Source organism: Lepisma saccharinum, chromosome 9, assembly GCF_977018435.1.
Source record: "Lepisma saccharinum chromosome 9, izLepSacc3.1, whole genome shotgun sequence".
In the NCBI taxonomy this organism is placed as follows: Eukaryota; Metazoa; Arthropoda; class Insecta; order Zygentoma; family Lepismatidae; genus Lepisma; species Lepisma saccharinum.
In genome coordinates this window covers 66,983,909-67,004,630 of record NC_139237.1, presented here as the reverse complement: position 1 = coordinate 67,004,630, position 20,722 = coordinate 66,983,909, and the positions used below count along the sequence as shown (strand labels likewise).

Genomic DNA, 20,722 nt, shown 5'->3' with positions numbered 1-20,722 from the left:
CGTTTGCGGCCCGCGAAGCCAGTTTGCAAAATACATTAATTTTATATATTTTTATTAAAATACGTTCTATATTTACTGAAGGAACGGAAGCTTTGTGAAGAAAGACCATATCACAGGTAGAATTTATTTTGCAGTCAATAATGATCCTCAGATATTCGGCCTACGTATAGGGCCGGTGGCAACCCACCATCGTGAGGAAATTGGGAAGCTCCGAGTGAGTGAGCGTAACCCGGTCGAGAAGACCAACAACAACGGCTGGGGGTTCGTCGGGCTGATCACCCGTCACCCCAACACTGGTCTGAGACCTCCACGCTATAACAGGTGACGGCGGAACAGTGTGGGAGGGAGACCAGCAGTCGGTAGGTAAGCCAAGGCCCGCCAAGGTGCTGTAGAGCTGTGGGGTTATGTTAATGATCTCTCAGAAGAATCTAAAGTGACGTAACTTTCTCTTCACACCATGCATTTCAACCCCTTCGCTATGCGGAATGAACGTTTGAAAGTGTTTTTTTTTTCAATGAAGTTCATCAAGAACCCCTACAGAAGCCGACTGGCAGATTCTTCACTGCTTCACCTTCTGAGACTTTCAAATACATATATTGAAGTGGACATTCCAATTTTAATAAGAGAAGCATATCGGCCTCAATTTTCACATTGAACACTTACTATGATGGATTCTCATTTGTATGGTCTGTTTTTCATTTCTTTCAATTCATCCATAAGTATTGTTTTTTTGTGTGAAATAAATTGTAATTATACAATTTTGATTTGTGATTCCATTGTTTTTTATTGCCTTATTTTAGAAATTTAGGTCATGCGAAAGTACTACATATTTTCAGTTCAGTACTTACAATTTTTGTAATTTTTAATACCCCCCTCCCAAAAAAAATGCGGCCCGCCAATCAACTGCTAGATATAATTTTGGCTTTCAGACCTTTTGAAGTTGGAAACCACTGGTCTAGAACATTTCAAATGTGTATTTAAAATTAAGTTCATGTGGCACAATTCAGAGTAAACTTTTACAAGATAAGCAAAATAATACATTAGATCCTCTTAAGCAAAATTATTTGGGGGGCTCTGCCCCCACATCGTTAACATTGGGGGTGCTCGAGCCCCCCAAGCCCCATGGAGTCGGCGCCTATGGTGTAAAGGGACTTTCTGGCCACACTGTAAAAGCCGGAACTACAATTGACATTTACTACACTGGCATGATGGCATCTATATTTCTATACGTTTCTAATTTTGTGTCCTTAGCAGGCACGTATCTAGAAATATGTTTCGGGGTGGGGGGGTCCGAACCAAGATCTCAGGAATAGTAATAATAATAATAATAATAATAATAAAACATTAATCAACGAGTTAAAGTGAGAACAGGAGACGAAATGACAGAAGGCTGTGAAATTGGAAGAGGAGTACGACAAGGATGCTGCCTATCGCCTACTTTGTTTAATATTTATTTAGAAGATATAGTGAAAACTTGTTTCCAGGGCACAGGAGGTGTCAAATTAGGAGGAAGAAGAATAAACTGCATAAGATTTGCTGATGACATGGCATTATTCGCTGAGGATGAAATAACCATAAATAGTATGTTAGAAGAGTTAAACAGCAGCTGTGAGCAGTATGGGATGAAGATTAATGTAAAGAAGACAAAGGCAATGGTTATAGGACGGAAACCAAGGAATATTAATGTGAGAGCAAACAGTGAAAGAATCCAGCAAGTGGATAGCTTCAAGTACCTCGGATGCACTATAAGCAGTGACATGAGCTGCAACCAAGAAGTGAAAATGAGAATCGCAATAGCAAAAGAAGCTTTCAATAGAAGAAAAAATGTTTTTTGTGGACCCATGGACATAGGTCTAAGGAAGAGATTAGTGAAATGTTTTGTGTGGAGTGTAGCACTATATGGTGCAGAAACCTGGACGTTGAGAAGAAATGAAGAGAAACGACTCGAAGCTTTTGAAATGTGGACATGGCGAAAAATGGAGCGTGTAAAATGGACGGACAAAGTAAGAAACGAAGCCGTACTGAAAAGAGTTGGTGAAAGAAGATCTATACTGGAGACCATCAAGAAGAGGAAAAGAAACTGGTTAGGGCATTGTCTAAGAAGAAACTGCCTGCTAAGAGATGCCTTGGAGGGAATGGTTGAAGGAAGAAAAGTCCGTGGAAGAAAGAGATATCAGCTTATGGATGATATTAAATTAACTGGGTCGTATGCTATTACGAAGCGTAAGGCAGAGAACAGGGAAAGCTGGAGATTGCAGTGAAAAACCTGCCAATTAGGCAGAAAACAATGAATGAATGAATGAAATAATGTTTAAATTAAAATAATTATATTAAATGAAATTAATCCTAATTTCAATACATAAATTAATATTATATTATTATTACACGAATAGGTTAAATACTATAAGAATATAGATATAACAGCGCATATTCATTACGTAGGTTACCTGTAGTTAAGATCGGAATAATTTACATAAAAACAAGTCCCCTGGCAATGAATTAATGTCAAATAGATGAGTAATTGAATATTTATCGAATAACAAAAATGATGTTACATCTAGTTGTAGAAAAGTAAGTTTGTGATTAATATCTTATGCATATTATTTTGAGTAGGAGTGTACATAAATATTCTTTGTAATGTGATTCAAAGCTGTATGATCCCAATATAATCCTTGCCTTCTAAAAAGTTCAGAGGAAATTAATAACCATCGATTATGCAACAAATGCTAATATTTTCATTACTTAATTTTAGTACTTGGTAAGTCTTTCCGGGGGTCCGGACACCTCAATCCATCTAAATACGTCCTTCCTGTCCTTCACAGCCGTATGATCACAAAATAATCCTTGTCTTCAAATAAGTTCAGAGGAAATTATTCAACAAATGCTAAACGAGTATTTTCATTATTAAATTTTCGTACTTAATAAGTCTTTCGGGTGTGTGTGTGTGGGGGGGGGGTCCGGACCCCCGAAATACGTCCCTCGTGTCCTTCAAAGCCGTATGATCCCAATATTATCCTTGTCTTACAATAAGTTCACAGGAAATTATATAACACCGGCTAAACGAAAACATTTTTCATTACTTACTTTTTAATATTTGATAAATCTTTCGGGGGGGTCCGGACCCCCTGTAGCCCCCTAAATACATCCTTGGTCCTTAGGATAACGGCGACGGTGAGGATGAATGGTGATTAAATGAAAATTATCAAGGGAGACTCATGAACGAACACTTATGTCCACACCGTGACTCGAATCTGTTACCTTCAGTGGCAACATCTTGAGTCCGGCTTCAACTCATTTGCCTCCTGACGCGCCGTTGTTATAAATATAAACATTAAATTTTAGTGTTGTGGATTATTTTGGCAATCAATTATATGGGGTATTTAGATTGAGACTTTAAATCAGTGTGCAAATTAAGGGTAGGGATGCAATATATATATATTCCCGGCAAAAGAAGGTCCGTTTTATCTCTGCCAGGGATGTCTTTTTTCCCCCTCTCAAAGACATTGTAACTAAAAGCATACAGTATTAACATATTAACTTATGTAACAAACAAACGCATTTGGAAAATCATTCGTGTCCATTATAATGGCAACCCACCATCGTGAGGAAATTGGGTAGCTACGAGTGAGTAGCGTTACCCGTTCACGGATATCTCCTATAAAGGCCAGGGGTTCGACGTGCTGACCCCACGTCACCCCATTACCGGTTGAAGAACTCCACACCTCTAGCTAGGATTGTGGGAGGGAGACTGGCAGTCGGAGATAGGCCAAAGCCCTTCGTTGGCTGTCGATCCAAGGGTTGGTAAAGTGCACACACAAATTTGCATACTCTAAAAATCCTACATCTCGAAAGGAAATAACAAATTCGCCGCTGAGTAAGCACCCCCTCCCCCCAAAGCATAAAGCTTAATTCGCACAGTGAATTAAATGATTAAGAAGCACAAGGAAAAGAGATATTGCTTTTGTCCTCGGATAAAACTTATTATAAATTCAAGTACATTAGCTATATGCTTTCAGATACTGAGAGTACTAGAAGAGGAAGTACATATATCAAGGTACCGTGGCTTAGTTGGTTAAAGCGCCTGTCTAGTAAACAGGAGATCGAGGGTTCGAATCCCTCCGGTACCTGCCTGACTTAATCTTTATTCCTTCCTTGAGTGTGGACTCTAAAAGAAATTATCAAGAGCGTGGCATCGAAAAAACAAAATGCCAAGATTACAAAACCTGACCTGCCTAATTAAGGGGTAAGGTAAAGTTCTCCGTGTATATAGCACCGTGCCATGAAGGCACATTTAGAGTATGTGAGAGTTTAGGGCTCCACACATTCTCGATCTCGGCCAACTTGGTAGCGTCGTCGCCTTGTAATCAAGCGGTCCTAGGTTCTATACCCGATGGAGGAACATGGTGGTTCGGATTCAACTTTAAACTGTAGGTCCCGTCCCTATTAGTCTTACTGTGCATAAAGTGGACTTAAAACACCAAATCAACAACAGAAATCGGTAAATTTGGAAGTATACTGTAATTTTTCTCCGGTACGAATTCTTGAACGTTCCCAAAACGATGTTTTTGTTGTTTGGATGGTACGAGGATTATATCATAATTAATGGAAACATTGGCCGCAACCGCTGAGAATTTGACGTGCTGACTCCACGTCACCCCATTACCGGTTGAAGATCTCCACACCTCTAGGTAGGATTGTGGGAGGGAGACTGGCAGTCGGGAGATAGACCAAGGCCCTTCCAGGGCTGTGGAGGCACGGGTTATGTTATACGTATTTATTATCTTTAGTGATGATACGAGTAGTTTTATGTCTGGCCAGCAACGCTAACCACCAGACCAGAAACCAACAGATAGTGTTTAAATATGTGGTTAGGACAAACAACCACAACCCGTCAAAGAGCTATTTCTGTAAGGATGTTCATAATTTTCAATTTAGGTAAACGTACATAACAATTTTTTAAATTGAGTAATAATAATAATAATAATAATATATAATAATAATAACCTATGGCGCGAGAACCCTCGAAGGGCCTTGGCCTATCTCCCGATTGCCAGTCTCCCTCCCACAATCCTACCTAGAAGTGTGGAGATCTTCAACCAAAGGGGTGACGTGGAGTCAGCACGTCGAACCCCAGTCGTTATAGAATATATCCGAGTCCGCGTTACGCTATTTACTCATAGCTATCCAATTTCCTCACGATGGTGGGTAGCCACCGGTCCTATACACAGGCCGAGAACCTGGAGACTGAACCAGGTGGGTTCGAACCCACGCCGTCCCGCAGTCTGAGTCCAAAGTACAGCACCTTACACTGCACGGCCACGGAGGAGGACACATTACTAGAATACACAGGATTTTTCTTTGTTAGGCTCAGTAATTGGTAAATATTGGTATTACATAGTCGCGTCACGGGTAATGTTAAGGGGAATTTACATTTACCACTTCGGTTTTAGCCTAGTTCTTTACTGATTTCGTCGTCGTGATTAGTCAAAAGTGGCAAAAAGCGACGTAAAGTAAACTAATTCAGTTTACTGATTTCATGAACATTTTCTTTTCTCAAATTTTCGGAAGGGCCCCATAATTGATTTGATTTGATTTGGTGTTTTAAGTCCACTTTATGCGCAGTAAGGCTAATCAGGACTGGACCTACAGTTTAAAGTGGAATCCGAACCACTTGTGCCTCCACCGGGTATCGAACCCGGGACCCCTTGATTACAAGGCAATGACGCTACCACTGCGCCATGGGGGAGGCGGAAGGGCCCCATAAGATTCCCCCTGCGTACGCCAGTGTACTGTAGCATACACAATTAAGGTAAATGTGGAATGGGATGCACGCTTATACACAGCTAATTTAAAATATCAGGATAAACAAAAACATGTAACATCCATTTTGTTTTCTTTCAAAATATTTTATTTACTTAACTTTCAGCAAAAATGAAGAACAGGAAAGATATTGACTAAAAAAGAAAAATTTAATTCCGCTGCGGACAGGATTCGAACCTGTGCGGGTAGAACCCATTGGATTTCAAGTCCAACTCCTTAACCACTCGGACACCGCAGCTCACAGGAGTATTGTGCCAAGAGGATGCAAGTCATTTTGGAGACAGAGAATCGAAAAGTGTAGTATTAGTACTTACATAGCAAAAGCATGAATTCAAATAAATTTTATGGGGGGAAGCAAGATGGATATAAACGATAGATATCAATGTTTGGAAGTAACAAGTTACAAAGTGACGGATATTATTTTTAGGAATTCTGTTACTAGCTACTTTTTAATGAAGTAACTGTAAGAGTTACTTTTTTTTTGCAATAGAAGTAACGTTATGAAACAGTTACTTTACGGCAATTAAATTGCTGACTTGAAAATTTGTAATGTGGGAGAAATGCTAAATTTGGCAATGTGTTTGTTTTCTCTAGATGATAAAGTGGAAAGATTTTAGTGCAATCTCCATAGGCAAGGAAGAAAATAAAATGAACTACCTTTCAAGTAAAGCTGACGCCTTTATTCCATTGATGTATTAATATAAATAAGACATAAGTAAATTTTCATATATTTCTTTAACTAAGAATCAAAAAAAGATCCTTCTTGTACAGACTTCCCACCCAACATAATGAACTCCCATCAGGTGTTCATATATTTTCCTCAGAGTGTGCCTTTCGATATTCCATGAGAACAAATGCTCCTAAATTATATCAAAGACTGCCATCTTTGACTTACTTTTGTTAATATTTTTTATGCCAGTTGTAATTTTTAATTTGGTCTTTTCATGTTGACGATTTCAGCGTCAAATGGCCATTTGTGGTGTATCGGAAGTTTCCTCAATAAATGAATATAATTATTGCAAAAGTTAATTTTCAAGCACCAGTAACTGCAAGTAAGTTACCTTTTAAGACGAGTAAGTGTAAGCTCAACTCGTTTACTTAGCTAAGTTATTTTAAGAATGTAATGAAATGATATGAGTGAATGTGATGGGGGAAGCTTCCGCTTAAGCGGCTTTCCTTTAAAAAGAAAAAAAAAGTGGTAGAGCATTCGACTGCAGATCGAGAGGTCCTCGGTTCAAACCCGGGTGCTCCCTTCCTATTTTCTCCTTGAAATTAAGCTAAACACGCTTCATAATTTTTGAGCTTCAGTATGCATTTTAGTAGTATGATTTGACCTATTATTGGCGCGATAAATGATGAACCCCCTTCAGGCAGATTTGGCTACACTTAAAACTTGCTCAACATGCCCATATGAGCTTTTTGCTCAAGTGTGGTACTCCGTCTAATCCAAGATTTTTGTAAAAATGCCCTCGGGAAGTTCCCGTGAAATGATGAGCCCCCTCAGATTGATTTGTCCGCACTTACAAAAGGCACTTCTGTCAGATTGTTGTCCATAATCCTGTCAAAAATATGCCCCTCTTGATATTTTTTTTGGCTACACTTAAAACTAGGCCAAACGTATTAACACACACACACACACACATATTTACTTCCGGTCCACTTCCGGTCCACTTCCGGTTTGCCTACTCCCGGTCTACTTGAGGCCTATTTCTGGTTTATTTATATTGCATCATGTTTTGCAACAAATTATTAGACATGTGTTGTTTTCTGATTGGTTGGTTATGACATAATGTGATGATGTGTTATATTCTGATTGGCTTATTGTTTCAGATGCTTTCAATGCGGTCTGTGCTTAGGCTATATAAAGAGATTTTGCATTGCCTATCAGCCAGTATTGTGAGAGTTGTTGAAGAGTAAGGGTGTGTTGTTGCAGTGCTGCTCATATTTTTTTAAATACAAAAATATTGCAAATTTATATAAATTGAATTACAAATCTATTTGATTTAATATACAGAATTTTTGACAACCTGTCATAGGTTTATTAAGTATAGAGTTTTGATTTGAACCCCAAGAAATTTTATATAAATACCAAAGCCAAAAATATTAACACACATACACACACACACACACACACTAAATATACAAAACACACTGCTGAACCCAACTGATATTTTTATTAAGCATAGAATTTTGATTTGAACCCCAGGAAATCTTATATAATAAACAACAACAAAAATGCCAAATCAAAAATATTGTAATCAATGCAATAAGAATATAACCAGCCCCAATTGGGCCAGGCACCAAAAGAATTGTAATCCAGACAAATGCAGAACTCCCACAAAAATATGCCCTAAATGCCATAGAAAATATAGCATGGAATACTTCACTTATAAACATAAAGGTACTTGTTCTGCACAGTCATCAACATTGCCCCCACAACCATCTACATCTGGTCTGAAAAGGAAGCATGAAGCACCTGTTAATGCTAGAGCAGCAAAGCAGCCACGCTATGAACCCATCCATAGCAGTTTTAACGGCCAATTAAGGGATCACCGTTTGCCAGATGTGCAGGCAATTCTAAATGCACAAAATGGCTCTTATAAGCTGTCCCTCAAATTGTTTACACAATATAAGAAGCCAAATGGCACAAAATTTACACAGCCCCACATAACAGAAACTGTACCGGTATATTCAAATGCAAATTCAGACAAAATAATAAGCAGTTTGATAGATCAATTGAATATTAAACACTCTGAATTTGCTGGAAAAGAGTCTGGATGGAGCCTATGCGGATCTTCACACAAGTTATATATTAATATTTCTGAATTCAACCCATTACAAGGATCTACATATTTGCCTTTACCTGCCAATATTAAAAACAAAAGAGCCGTGGTTAACATAGAAAATAATGATGAGAAATGCTTTTTGTGGTGTATTTTAGCTGCTTTGTATCCAGTTTTAAGGGATCCTGAGAGAATAAGTTATTATATACAGCATGAACATGATTTTGATGAAGCAATGGAGGGTTTAGAATATCCAATGTCTGTTCAGAATATTGATAAATTTGAAAAAAAGGCCAGGAATATCAATGGTAAACAATTATCTATTAATGTATTTATTTGTTCTACTGGCCGTGGCAATTGCTTGATAGCACCTCTCAGAATCAGTACATTTGATGATGATTCTGCTGTTCCGATTGATCTGCTCTTAATTGAAGGGGAAGATACACACCATTATACTCTGATACATAATCTTGAAGCTTTAGTGAGAACACAACTAGACAAATCCAATACAATATTCAAGTTGTGTAGAAGATGTTTAATTGTATTTGATGGTAGAAAAATGGTGAATGGTGTTTGTGAACAGAATGCAGAAATTGCTAAAAACAAGTTAATTGAGCATCTGAAATACTGTGGCAACCATAAACCTGTTCATATGGTGATGCCTAATCCAAGTGAAAATGCCAAATTCAAAAAATTTGAAGCCCTGTTGGAACACCCAGCATATATAGTCTGTGATTTTGAATCAAACCTCAAACCCCATGCATTCTGCAGTCCAGATCCTGATGAATCTTCAATTACATCATACCAGCTACATGAACCTTCTAGTTTTTATTATGTGGTTGTACAGGATGGGGTTGTTAGTAAAGAAGATTTATACATGGGAGCAGATGCCATCAAAGAATTTGCACTTACAATAGAAAATGAGTGCCATGACATAGCATCTAATATCTTATTAAAATCAAAACCCATGCTGCCTTTAACAGAGAAACAGATTGAAGATTTCAACAATGCAGAAAAATGCCCGGTATGTGATTCTGAATTTTCAGATACAAATATCAAGGTGAAACACCATTCTCATACAGATGGTAAATTCTTAATGGCCCTGTGTAATAGCTGTAATATTAAGATCCAGAGACCAAAATTTGTCCCCATATTTTGCCATGGTGCATCCAATTATGATTTTCATCATTTGATCAGGTACGAGGGGTTTGACAAGCAGAATTTAAATATTTTAGCTGAAAATAATGAAAAATATATTGCCATTAGCAAAATAATTAAAGTTAATAGTGTTCCTATTCACTTAAGATTTCTTGATTCATACAGAATTCTGTCTGCTAGCCTGGCTACACTGGCCACTCAATTATCTGATGATCAATTCAAAATCACATGTGCTTTGTTTCCAAATCAGGAGCTGAAATTAATTAGGCGAAAGGGTGTATATCCATATGATTATGTTACAGATTTTTCTAAATTTGATGAGTGTTCTCTGCCACCACAACAAGAGTTTTACAGCAAAATCAGAGCATCTGGAATCACTGATGAAGATTATCACCATGCCCAGTTGATGTGGAACAATTTAAAATGCCAGACATTTGGTGATTATCACAAGGCTTATTTAAAACTTGATGTGACCCTCTTAGCTGATATACTTCAGGCATTTAGAAAATCTTCCATGCAAAATTATAAGCTGGATCCAATGTATTTTTACAGTGCTCCGGGCCTAGCATGGTCTGCAATGTTTTTAAACACTAAAATGCAATTGGATCTGATCCAGGATCAAGATATGTATCTGTTTATGGAACAATGTATAAGAGGAGGCATGGTGCAATGTTCTCAGAGATATGCCAGAGCAAATAACAAATATATTCCTGATTATGATCCAGCACTGCCATCAAATTATATATTGTATGTAGATGCCAACAGCCTCTATGGTTATGCTATGATGGATAAATTGCCATATGCAGGGCTTGAGTGGGTTGAAGATTTTAATATTGAAGATCTTAAGGATTTTGATGACAGTCACTATGGCCTGTCCTTAGAAGTTGATCTGACAATTCCTGATGATTTACACAACACATTTTCTGATCTGCCCCCAATTCCTGAGGTTAAGTGTTCACCTGGCTCTAAACAGAAGAAATTGATGATGACTCTAGAGCCGAAACAGGATTATGTCTTATATTACAAAAACCTCCAGTTCCTGATGAAACATGGTGTCCAAGTGACCAAAGTTGGAAAAGTTTTGAGGTTCAGGCACTCAAGATGGTTGAAGCCATATATTGATACAAACACAGAGCTTCGAACATCTGCAATGAGCCAATTTGATAAGACCTTGTTTAAATTGATGGTCAATTCAGTGTATGGCAAAACAATAGAAAATGTCAGAAAATATACTGATGTTAAATTAATTACTGACCCCAGCCGGAGCAAAAAATTGATAGCAAAGCCCAACTTCAATTACAGAAGAATTTATGATGAAAATATGGCACTTTTCAACATGAAAAAAACAAAGATTAAGTTTGATAAGCCTATTTATGTAGGGGCTGTGATATTGGAATTGGCCAAATTACACATGTTAAAATTGTATTATGATGTGTTGAAGCCTTTTTATAAGGATCGTGTAAAACTGATGTACATGGACACAGATAGTTTTGTTCTTGATATTCAAACAGAAGATGTTTATCAAGATATAGCACAGCCTGAATTGTTTAAATATTTTGATACCACTGAACATTCAAAAATTCAACACCACAACAAAAAGGTGCCTGGCAAGTTAAAAGATGAGACACTTGGTGATGTTATTGTGGCATTTGCTGGGTTAAGGGCCAAGATGTACAGTTTTGAAACATGTAGTGGCGCTGTTGCCAAAAAGGCCAAGGGCATTGGCAGAGTAATTGTTGACAAAGAGCTTGAATTTGAAGATTACAAAAATTGCCTCAAATCATGTAGCACAATCAGAACATCAGAAAATAGAATTCAGAGTGTGGATCACTTGTTGACTACAAATATTGTAAGAAAAGTGGCTCTGGACCCACATGATGATAAGAGATGCATTTTGTCATGTGGCTTACATACTCTACCATGGGGTCATTGTGATTTGAAAAGTGGTAATCAATGCCCAATTACAGAGCATGATTTGAAATAAATAAACATGCCTATGAACTTATTTGGGTTCAAAAAACAGGCTATTATGGACCTGCCAACACCACAACCCTCTTCTGATATGATATCTAAACTAAGTGCTTTGTTAATTATTCATCTGAACAGCATACTTACAGATGTTGATGATGAAACAGGTAAAATATTGTACATATTTAACAATAATTTAAATCATTACCAATTACCTGTAGGTGGTCAATTGCAATTTATTACAACCCCTGAGGGTAATGTCAAGATTTCAGTAGGGAGAAATATTTATAGAATTAAGCACTCAAACATGATTTCTGGCACTGTATATACTATTTCTGCTGGTGACTGCTTATATATTGAGGTCCCGGGATCATATGACAAGCTTACACCTTTTTTATAGAATTAAGAATCAGATATTCAATAATAAATAACCACTAAAACAAAATGCCTAATGATATATTTGGCCATACAAGGCATGAAGATCACAGTGATGAGATTCTGATGCTTGATGTCAGAGTCAAGAAATTAAGAAGTGATTTACAAGCTTTACAAACCACACTCAATGCCAGTCTTCAACTAGAAATTATAAATTTACAATCACAATGCATGGACCCTCTTCTTAAAATTGATTCTGAACTCAAATTGCTGCTTCAGAAATATACTGACTTGGCCACATTGGATAATTTTCAAAATTTAGAAGAAGCTGTAGCAGCTCTTCAAGCCAAATTTAAGACCCAGGCCACCAACTCGGAGCAATTGAAACAGCAATTGGAAGAGCAGATAAATAATGTCCAGACACAGCTCCAAACAATTGTCAAAAGCATAAAATCACAAGAAGATTTTGATCTAGTGATTTCCACTCTAAAAGAACAGATTCAATCACTCCAGATACCTAATCTGGACCCCTTGAACAATGCCATAGCCGAGGTTAAAGAAAAAATTGAGACACTTGAAAATTTTATGAACAACTTGCCATCTTCTGATGCTTTGAGTGCAATAACTCGGAGTGTTGCCAACATTAAGCTGCAACTTGAAACATATGAAGATTTTGGAAAAATTCAAAGTACCATAACCCATATTGAGGGTACAATAGCAGCAGTGCAAAGTGATTTGACAAATGTACAAGAATCTCTAGAATCCCGCCTGCCTGGTATTGTAGACACACTTGTCAGTGTCCAGCAACAGATCACAAAGCTTGAAAACCTCAACACTGAATCTGAGCTATCTCATTTTCATCACTTGATCGATGATATCCAAACAAAACTTGAAATTTTACAACAATCAACACCCACTCAGGCAGATATAGCCCTGCTCCAAAATGCTATGCAAAATGTGGCTGATGCTTCTGAATTAAATAATGTGAAATTGGCACTTGAATCTTTGCAAAATACTGTAACAAATCTGCCTACATCACAGGAACTTAAAAATATTAAGAGAGCTGTGAATCGCATATTGAAATCAGAAGATATCAAGAATATCCAGACAGAGATCAAACAACTTACTCAGACAGTGGCCACTCTACCAACTAATCAACATATGAATGAACTGCATGCCCTGATTGAGGATATCAGAAGACAGGTCCATGATCTTACTGCTCAAAATTCAAAATTGGCAGTTATTGAAAATTTGCAACAAATTGTAGCTAATATCAAGCAACAGCTAGGGACCATGGAATCCAATCAAGCAAATGCTCTGTCTGTTTTTGCCACCCAGCTTCAAGAGATTGTGCAACAATACAAGAAACTTGTTGTGGACATAAAAATCAAGCCAGGCCATGATGATGTTGTTAGGACCATCAATGAGCACCTTGAATCTGTAACAAGCAGATTGCTTACAGCAGAAAAAGAAATAACAGGCATAATCGAGAATCCTAAACATACAATAATTCTTGAATTGTACAGCATCCCCAACAAAGAATATGGTTCACCATTTACACCAGGAGGCAAAATATATATGCTGTCCCCTGCAAAAAAAAAAGAAGGTAAAGTGTTCCCCTGTGCATAGCACCACGCCATGAAGGCGTATAGGGGGTGTGGGGGTGTGGGTCGTGAGTGGGGATGATGTGATCAGCATCACGCCCCTGACCGCCTTTACCCCCCAGGGTTTCCCCTAGGTACCCAAGTTATTCGACGCTGGGTGTGCGCCGGGTGTGTTCCACCGTTAGAAAAGTTCCCGGATTTGAACCGGCCGGGGATCGAACCCGGGACCTTTAGCATGGTAGTCAGACGCGTTACCGACAGAGCCACCGCGGCCACCCACTGTCCCCTGCACAATTTTATTACCAGTTTTTTGTTTAAAAGTTTACACGCTTCACAATTTTTGAGCTTCGGTATACATTTTTAAACCGGCAGAATGCATCTAGTCTACAAATTGCAGTTGGGGGTATAGCTCAGTGGTAGAGCATTCGACTGCAGATCGAGAGGTCCTCGGTTCAAACCCGTGTGCCCCCTTCCTGTGTTCTCCTTGAAATTAAAGTTTACACGCTTCACAATTTTTGAGCTTCGGCATACATTTTTAAACTGACAAAATGCATCTACAAAGTGTAGTTGGGAGTATACCTCAGTGGTTGAGTATTCGACTGCAGATCGAGAGGTCCTCTGTTCAAACCCGTGTGACCCCTTCATGTATTTTCCTTGAAATTAAAGTTTACACGCTTTACAATTTTTGAGCTTCGGTATACATTTTTAAACCGGCAGAATGCATCTAATCTACAAATTGCAGTTGGGGGTATAGCTCAGTGGTAGAGCATTCGACTGCATATCGAGAGGTCCTCGGTTTAAACCCGGGTGCCCCCTTCCTGTATTCTCCTTGAAATTAAACTTTACACGCTTCACAATTTTTGAGCTTCGGTATACATTTCTAAATTGACAAAATGCATCTAATCTACAAATTGCAGTTGGGGGTATAGCTCAGTGGAAGTCGACCTCCGTGAAGGAGTGGTCAGCAGAGCGCGCTACAACGCCAGGGGTTCTGGGTTCGAGTCCCGGATAAGGCATGGGTATTTGTGTTCGTCCAGTTGATAAGAAACAAAGAAAAATGTAAGAATTGAAGAGTGTAAAAGTGAGAAAAAGAGTGAATGGTGGGGGATACCTCCGTGAAGGGGGTATTTCCTTTGAAAAAAAAAAAAGTGGTAGAGCATTCGACTGCAGATCGAGAGGTCCTCGGTTCAAACCCGGGTGCCCCCTTCCAATTTTCTCCTTGAAATTAAACTTTACACACTTCACAATTTTTGAGCTTCGGTATACATTTTTAAACCGACAAAATGCATCTACAAAATGTAGTTGGGGGTATAGCTCAGTGGTAGAGCATTCGACTGCAGATCGAGAGGTCCTCGGTTCAAACCCGGGTGCCCCCTTCCAATTTTCTCCTTGAAATTAATCTTTACACACTTCACAATTTTTGAGCTTCGGTATACATTTTTAAACCGACAAAATGCATCTACAAAATGTAGTTGGGGGTATAGCTCAGTGGTAGAGCATTCGACTGCAGATCGAGAGGGCCTCGGTTCAAACCTGGGTGCTCCCTTCCTATTTTCTCCTTGAAATTAAACTATACACGCTTCACAATTTTTGAGCTTCAGTATGCATTTTTAAACTGACAAAATGCATCTACAAAGTGTAGTTGGGGGTATAGCGCAGTGGTCGTCAACCTCCGTGGCGAAGTGGTTTGCAGAGCGCGCTACAACGCCAGAGGTTCTGGGTTCGAGTCCCAGATAAGGCATGGGTATTTGTGTTCATCCAGTTGATAAGAAACAAATATAATGTAAGAATTGAAAAGTGTAAAAGTGAGAAAAAGAGTGAATGGTGGGGGATACCTCCGTGAAGGGGGTATTTCCTTTGAAAAAAAAAAGTGGTAGAGCATTCGACTGCAGATCGAGAGGTCCTCGGTTCAAACCCGGGTGCCCCCTTCCTGTATTCTCCTTGAAATTAAACTTTACACGCTTCACAATTTTTGAGCTTCGGTATACATTTTTAAACCGACAAAATGCATCTACAAAGTGTAGTTGGGGGTATAGCTCAGTGGTCGTCAACCTCCGTGGCGAAGTGGTTTGCAGAGCGCGCAACAACGCCAGAGGTTCTGGGTTCGAGTCCCGGGTAAGGCATGGGTATTTGTGTTCGTCCAGTTGATAAGAAACAAAGAAAAATGTAAGAATTGAAAAGTATAAAAGTGAGAAAAAGAGTGAATGGTGGGGGATACCTCGGTGAAGGGGGTATTTCCTTTGAAAGAAAAAAAACAAAGTGGTAGAGCATTCGACTGCAGATCGAGAGGTCCTCGGTTCAAACCCGGGTGCCCCCTTCCTGTATTCTCCTTGAAATTAAACTATACACGCTTCACAATTTTTGAGCTTCGGTATACATTTTTAAACCGACAAAATGCATCTACAAAGTGTAGTTCGGGGTATAGCTCAGTGGTCGTCAACCTCCGTGGCGAAGTGGTTTGCAGAGCGCGCTACAACGCCAGAGGTTCTGGGTTCGAGTCCCGGGTAAGGCAAGGTATTTGTGTTCGTCCAGTTGATAAGAAACAAAGAAAAATGTAAGAATTGAAAAGTATAAAAGTGAGAAAAAGAGTGAATGGTGGGGGATACCTCCGTGAAGGCGGTATTTCCTTTGAAAAAAAAAAAGTGGTAGAGCATTCGACTGCAGATCGAGAGGTCCTCGGTTCAAACTCGGGTGCCCCCTTCCTGTATTCTCCTTGAAATTAAACTATACACGCTTCACAATTTTTGAGCTTCGGTATACATTTTTAAACCGACAAAATGCATCTACAAAGTGTAGTTGGGGGTATAGCTCAGTGGTCGTCAACCTCCGTGGCGAAGTGGTTTGCAGAGCGCGCTACAACGCCAGAGGTTCTGGGTTCGAGTCCCGGGTAAGGCATGGGTATTTTTGTTCGTCCAGTTGATAAGAAACAAAGAAAAATGTAAGAATTGAAAAGTATAAAAGTGAGAAAAAGAGTGAATGGTGGGGGATACCTCCGTGAACGGGGTATTTCCTTTGAAAAAAAAAAAAGTGGTAGAGCATTCGACTGCAGATAGAGAAGTCCTCGGTTCAAACCCGGGTGCCCCCTTCCTGTATTCTCCTTGAAATTAAACTTTACACGCTTCACAATTTTTGAGCTTCGGTATACATTTTTAAACCGACAAAATGCATCTACAAAGTGTAGTTGGGGGTATAGCTCAGTGGTCGTCAACCTCCGTGGCGAAGTGGTTTGCAGAGCGCTCTACAACGCCAGAGGTTCTGGGTTCGAGTCCCGGGTAAGGCATGGGTATTTGTGTTCGTCCAGTTGATAAGAAACAAAGAAAAATGTAAGAATTGAAAAGTATAAAAGTGAGAAAAAGAGTGAATGGTGGGGGATACCTCCGTGAAGGGGGTATTTCCTTTGAAAAAAAAAAAAAAAGTGGTAGAGCATTCGACTGCAGATCGAGAGGTCCTCGGTTCAAACCCGGGTGCCCCCTTCCTGTATTCTCCTTGAAATTAAACTATACACGCTTCACAATTTTTGAGCTTCGCTATACATTTTAAAACAAACAAAGTGCATCTGATCAACAAACTGTAGTTGGGGGTATAGCTCAGTGGTAGAGCATTCGACTGCAGATCGAGAGGTCCTCGGTTCAAACCCGGGTGCTCCCTTCCTATTTTCTCCTTGAAATTAAACTATACACGCTTCACAATTTTTGAGCTTCAGTATGCATTTTTAAACTGACAAAATGTATCTACAAAGTGTAGTTGGGGGTATAGCTCAGTGGTCGTCAACCTCCGTGGCGAAGTGGTTAGCAGAGTGCGCTACAACGCCAGAGGTTCTGGGTTCGAGTCCCGGGAAAGGCATGGGTATTTGTGTTCGTCCAGTTGATAAGAAACAATGATAATGTAAGAATTGAAAAGTATAAAAGTGAGAAAAAGAGTGAATGGTGGGGGATACCTCCGTGAAGGGGTATTTCCTCTGAAAAAAATAAAAAGTGGTAGAGCATTCGACTGCAGATCGAGAGGTCCTCGGTTCAAACCCGTGTGCCCCCTTCATGTATTTTCCTTGAAATTAAAGTTTACACGCTTCACAATATTTGAGCTTCGGTATACATTTTTAAACTGACCAAATGCATCTACAAAGTGTAGTTGGGAGTATAGCTCAGTGGTAGAGTATTCGACTGCAGATCGAGAGGTCCTCGGTTCAAACCTGTGTGCCCCCTTCATGTATTTTCCTTGAAATTAAAGTTTACACGCTTCACAATATTTGAGCTTCGGTATACATTTTTAAACCGGCAGAATGCATCTAATCTACAAATTGCAGTTGGGGGTATAGCTCAGTGGTAGAGCATTCGACTGCAGATCCAGAGGTCCTCGGTTTAAACCCGTGTGCCCCCTTCCTGTGTTCTCCTTGAAATTAAAGTTTACACGCTTCACAATTTTTGAGCTTCGGTATACATTTTTAAACTGACAAAATGCATCTACAAAGTGTAGTTGGGAGTATAGCTCAGTGGTTGAGTATTCGACTGCAGATCGAGAGGTCCTCTGTTCAAACCCGTGTGCCCCCCTTTATGTATTTTCCTTGAAATTAAAGTTTACACGCTTTACAATTTTTGAGCTTCGGTATACATTTTTAAACCGGCAGAATGCATCTAATCTACAAATTGCAGTTGGGGGTATAGCTCAGTGGTAGAGCATTCGACTGCAGATCGAGAGGTCCACGGTTTAAACCCGGGTGCCCCCTTCCTGTATTCTCCTTGAAATTAAACTTTACACACTTCACAATTTTTGAGCTTCGGTATACATTTTTAAACCGACAAAATGCATCTAATCTACAAATTGTAGTTGGGGGTATAGCTCAGTGGAAGAGAATTCGGCTGCTGATCGAGAGTTCCTCTGTTCAAACCCTGGTGCCCCTTCTATTTACTCCTTGAAATTAAACTTTACACGCTTCACAATTTTTAAGCTTCGGTATACATTTCTAAACTGACAAAATGCATCTACAAAGTGTAGTTGGGGGTATAGCGCAGTGGTCGTCAACCTCCGTGGCGAAGTGGTTTGCTGAGCGCGCTACAACGCCAGAGGTTCTGGGTTCGAGTCCCGGGTAAGGCATGGGTATTTTTGTTCGTCCAGTTGATAAGAAACAAAGATAATGTAAGAATTGAAAAGTATAAAAGTGAGGAAAAGAGTGAATGGTGGGGGATACCTCCGTGAAGGGGGTATTTCCTTTAAAAAAAAAAGTGGTAGAGCATTCGACTGCAGATCGAGAGGTCCTCGGTTCAAACCCTGGTGCTCACTTCCTATTTTCTCCTTGAAAATAAACTTTACACGCTTCACAATTTTTGAGCTTCAGTATGCATTTTTAAACTGACAAAATGCATCTACAAAGTGTAGTTGGGGGTATAGCGCAGTGGTCGTCAACCTCCGTGGCGAAGTGGTTTGCTGAGCGCGCTACAACGCCAGAGGTTATGGGTTCGAGTCCCAGATAAGGCATGGGTATTTGTGTTCATCCAGTTGATAAAAAAACAAATATAATGTAATAATTCAAAAGTGTAAAAGTGAGAAAAAGAGTGAATGGTGGGGGATACCTCCGTGAAGGGGGTATTTCCTTTAAAAAAAAAAAGTGGTAGAGCATTCGACTGCAGATCGAGAGGTCCTCGGTTCAAACCCGGGTGTTCCCTTCCAATTTTCTCCTTGACATTAAACTATACACGCTTCGCAATTTTTGAGCTTCGGTATACATTTTTAAACCGACAAAATGCATATACAAATTATAGTTGGGGGTATAGCTCAGTGGTTGAGCATTCGACTGCAGATCGAGAAGTTCTCGGTTCAAAACCGGGTGCCCCCTTCCTATTTTCTCTTTGAAATTGAACTTTACACGCTTCACAATTTTTGAGCTTCTGTATACATTTTAAAACCGACAAAATGCATCTACAAAGTGTAGTTGGGGTATAGTTCAGTGGTAGTCGGCTACCGTGGCGGAGTGGTTAGCACATCACGCTACGACGCCGGGGGTCCAAAGGTTCGAATCCTGGCTCGGACATGGATGTTTGTGATTGTCTGTCCTGTAAAGTCCTGAAATTGAAATATGAATGAAATGATGTGAGTGAATGAAGTGTGATGGGGGAGGCTTCCGCATAGGGGCGTTCCTAGTGGTAGATCATTCGACTGCAGATCGAGCGTTTCTCCGTTCAAACCCGCGTGTCCCCTTCTGAGTTACTTTTCCCCTTCAAATCTAATTTTTCACACCTCACGATGTTTGAGGGTTTGTATACATTTCTAAATTAAAAAAATGCATGGTACTATATTCACAACTTATTATTTTTCCTCCATGAAAATATCAAAATTGTGAATTCTCATATATGTGGAACATATCACTTTACAGCCAACAGATAAGCCAACTTTATAACATATTGTCCTAGTAAATAAAGACGCTACTGTGAAAACTTTTGATTCTCGCAAATACCATAAACCAGTGATACAATACACAATTAAATAAAGTGCGATTGATTGATTGATTGATTTGGTGTTTTAAGTCCACTTTGTGCTCAGTAAGACTAATCTGGACTGGACCTACAGTTTAAGGTGGGATCCGAACCTCTATGTGCCTCCACCGGGTATCGAACCCAGTACCCCTTGATTACAAAGAAAGAGCGAAAGATGAATTAAAATGTCAATATTCTTCCTTTTTCAAATTGAATAGAGGGAAATTTTACGTGGCATATCTACCAGTTCTGCAAAATTCTTCTGAAAATGGATTATAGCAATCAGTGCCGGATCTACAAATCTTGGGCCCCCCCGCAAAATATTACCAAAGGTCCCCTCTACCTACCTACCTTAACACACACACACACATACACAGAGAGAGAGAGAGAGAGAGAGAGAGAGAGAGAGAGAGAGAGACACACACACACGCACGCACACACACACACACATACATCGTCGTTGCCTTGTAATCAAAGGGATCGGGGTTAGATACCAGGTGGAGGCACAAAGTGATTCGGATCCCACTTTAAACTGTAGGTCCAGTCC

General features: G+C 39.5%; 11 non-coding genes across 11 annotated transcripts; 10 read left to right on the top strand and 1 right to left on the bottom strand.

Moving 5' to 3' along the window:
- Window positions 1–4,053: 4,053 nt before the first annotated feature.
- TRNAT-AGU (transfer RNA threonine (anticodon AGU)) lies at window positions 4,054–4,127 on the top strand. The gene has a single exon. It is a non-coding gene; the product is annotated as a tRNA-Thr (tRNA).
- A 1,849-nt stretch (window positions 4,128–5,976) lies between these two features.
- Window positions 5,977–6,058, bottom strand: TRNAS-UGA (transfer RNA serine (anticodon UGA)). Its single transcript has one exon. It is a non-coding gene; the product is annotated as a tRNA-Ser (tRNA).
- An 8,049-nt stretch (window positions 6,059–14,107) lies between these two features.
- On the top strand, window positions 14,108–14,179 carry TRNAC-GCA (transfer RNA cysteine (anticodon GCA)). Its single transcript has one exon. It is a non-coding gene; the product is annotated as a tRNA-Cys (tRNA).
- Window positions 14,180–14,452: 273 nt separating this feature from the next.
- TRNAC-GCA (transfer RNA cysteine (anticodon GCA)) lies at window positions 14,453–14,524 on the top strand. The gene has a single exon. It is a non-coding gene; the product is annotated as a tRNA-Cys (tRNA).
- Window positions 14,525–15,012: 488 nt separating this feature from the next.
- TRNAC-GCA (transfer RNA cysteine (anticodon GCA)) lies at window positions 15,013–15,084 on the top strand. The gene has a single exon. It is a non-coding gene; the product is annotated as a tRNA-Cys (tRNA).
- Window positions 15,085–15,182: 98 nt separating this feature from the next.
- TRNAC-GCA (transfer RNA cysteine (anticodon GCA)) lies at window positions 15,183–15,254 on the top strand. Its single transcript has one exon. It is a non-coding gene; the product is annotated as a tRNA-Cys (tRNA).
- Window positions 15,255–17,284: 2,030 nt separating this feature from the next.
- On the top strand, window positions 17,285–17,356 carry TRNAC-GCA (transfer RNA cysteine (anticodon GCA)). The gene has a single exon. It is a non-coding gene; the product is annotated as a tRNA-Cys (tRNA).
- Window positions 17,357–17,838: 482 nt separating this feature from the next.
- On the top strand, window positions 17,839–17,910 carry TRNAC-GCA (transfer RNA cysteine (anticodon GCA)). Its single transcript has one exon. It is a non-coding gene; the product is annotated as a tRNA-Cys (tRNA).
- Window positions 17,911–18,013: 103 nt separating this feature from the next.
- TRNAC-GCA (transfer RNA cysteine (anticodon GCA)) lies at window positions 18,014–18,085 on the top strand. Its single transcript has one exon. It is a non-coding gene; the product is annotated as a tRNA-Cys (tRNA).
- Window positions 18,086–18,359: 274 nt separating this feature from the next.
- Window positions 18,360–18,431, top strand: TRNAC-GCA (transfer RNA cysteine (anticodon GCA)). Its single transcript has one exon. It is a non-coding gene; the product is annotated as a tRNA-Cys (tRNA).
- A 1,035-nt stretch (window positions 18,432–19,466) lies between these two features.
- On the top strand, window positions 19,467–19,538 carry TRNAC-GCA (transfer RNA cysteine (anticodon GCA)). Its single transcript has one exon. It is a non-coding gene; the product is annotated as a tRNA-Cys (tRNA).
- The last annotated feature ends 1,184 nt before the right edge of the window (window positions 19,539–20,722 follow it).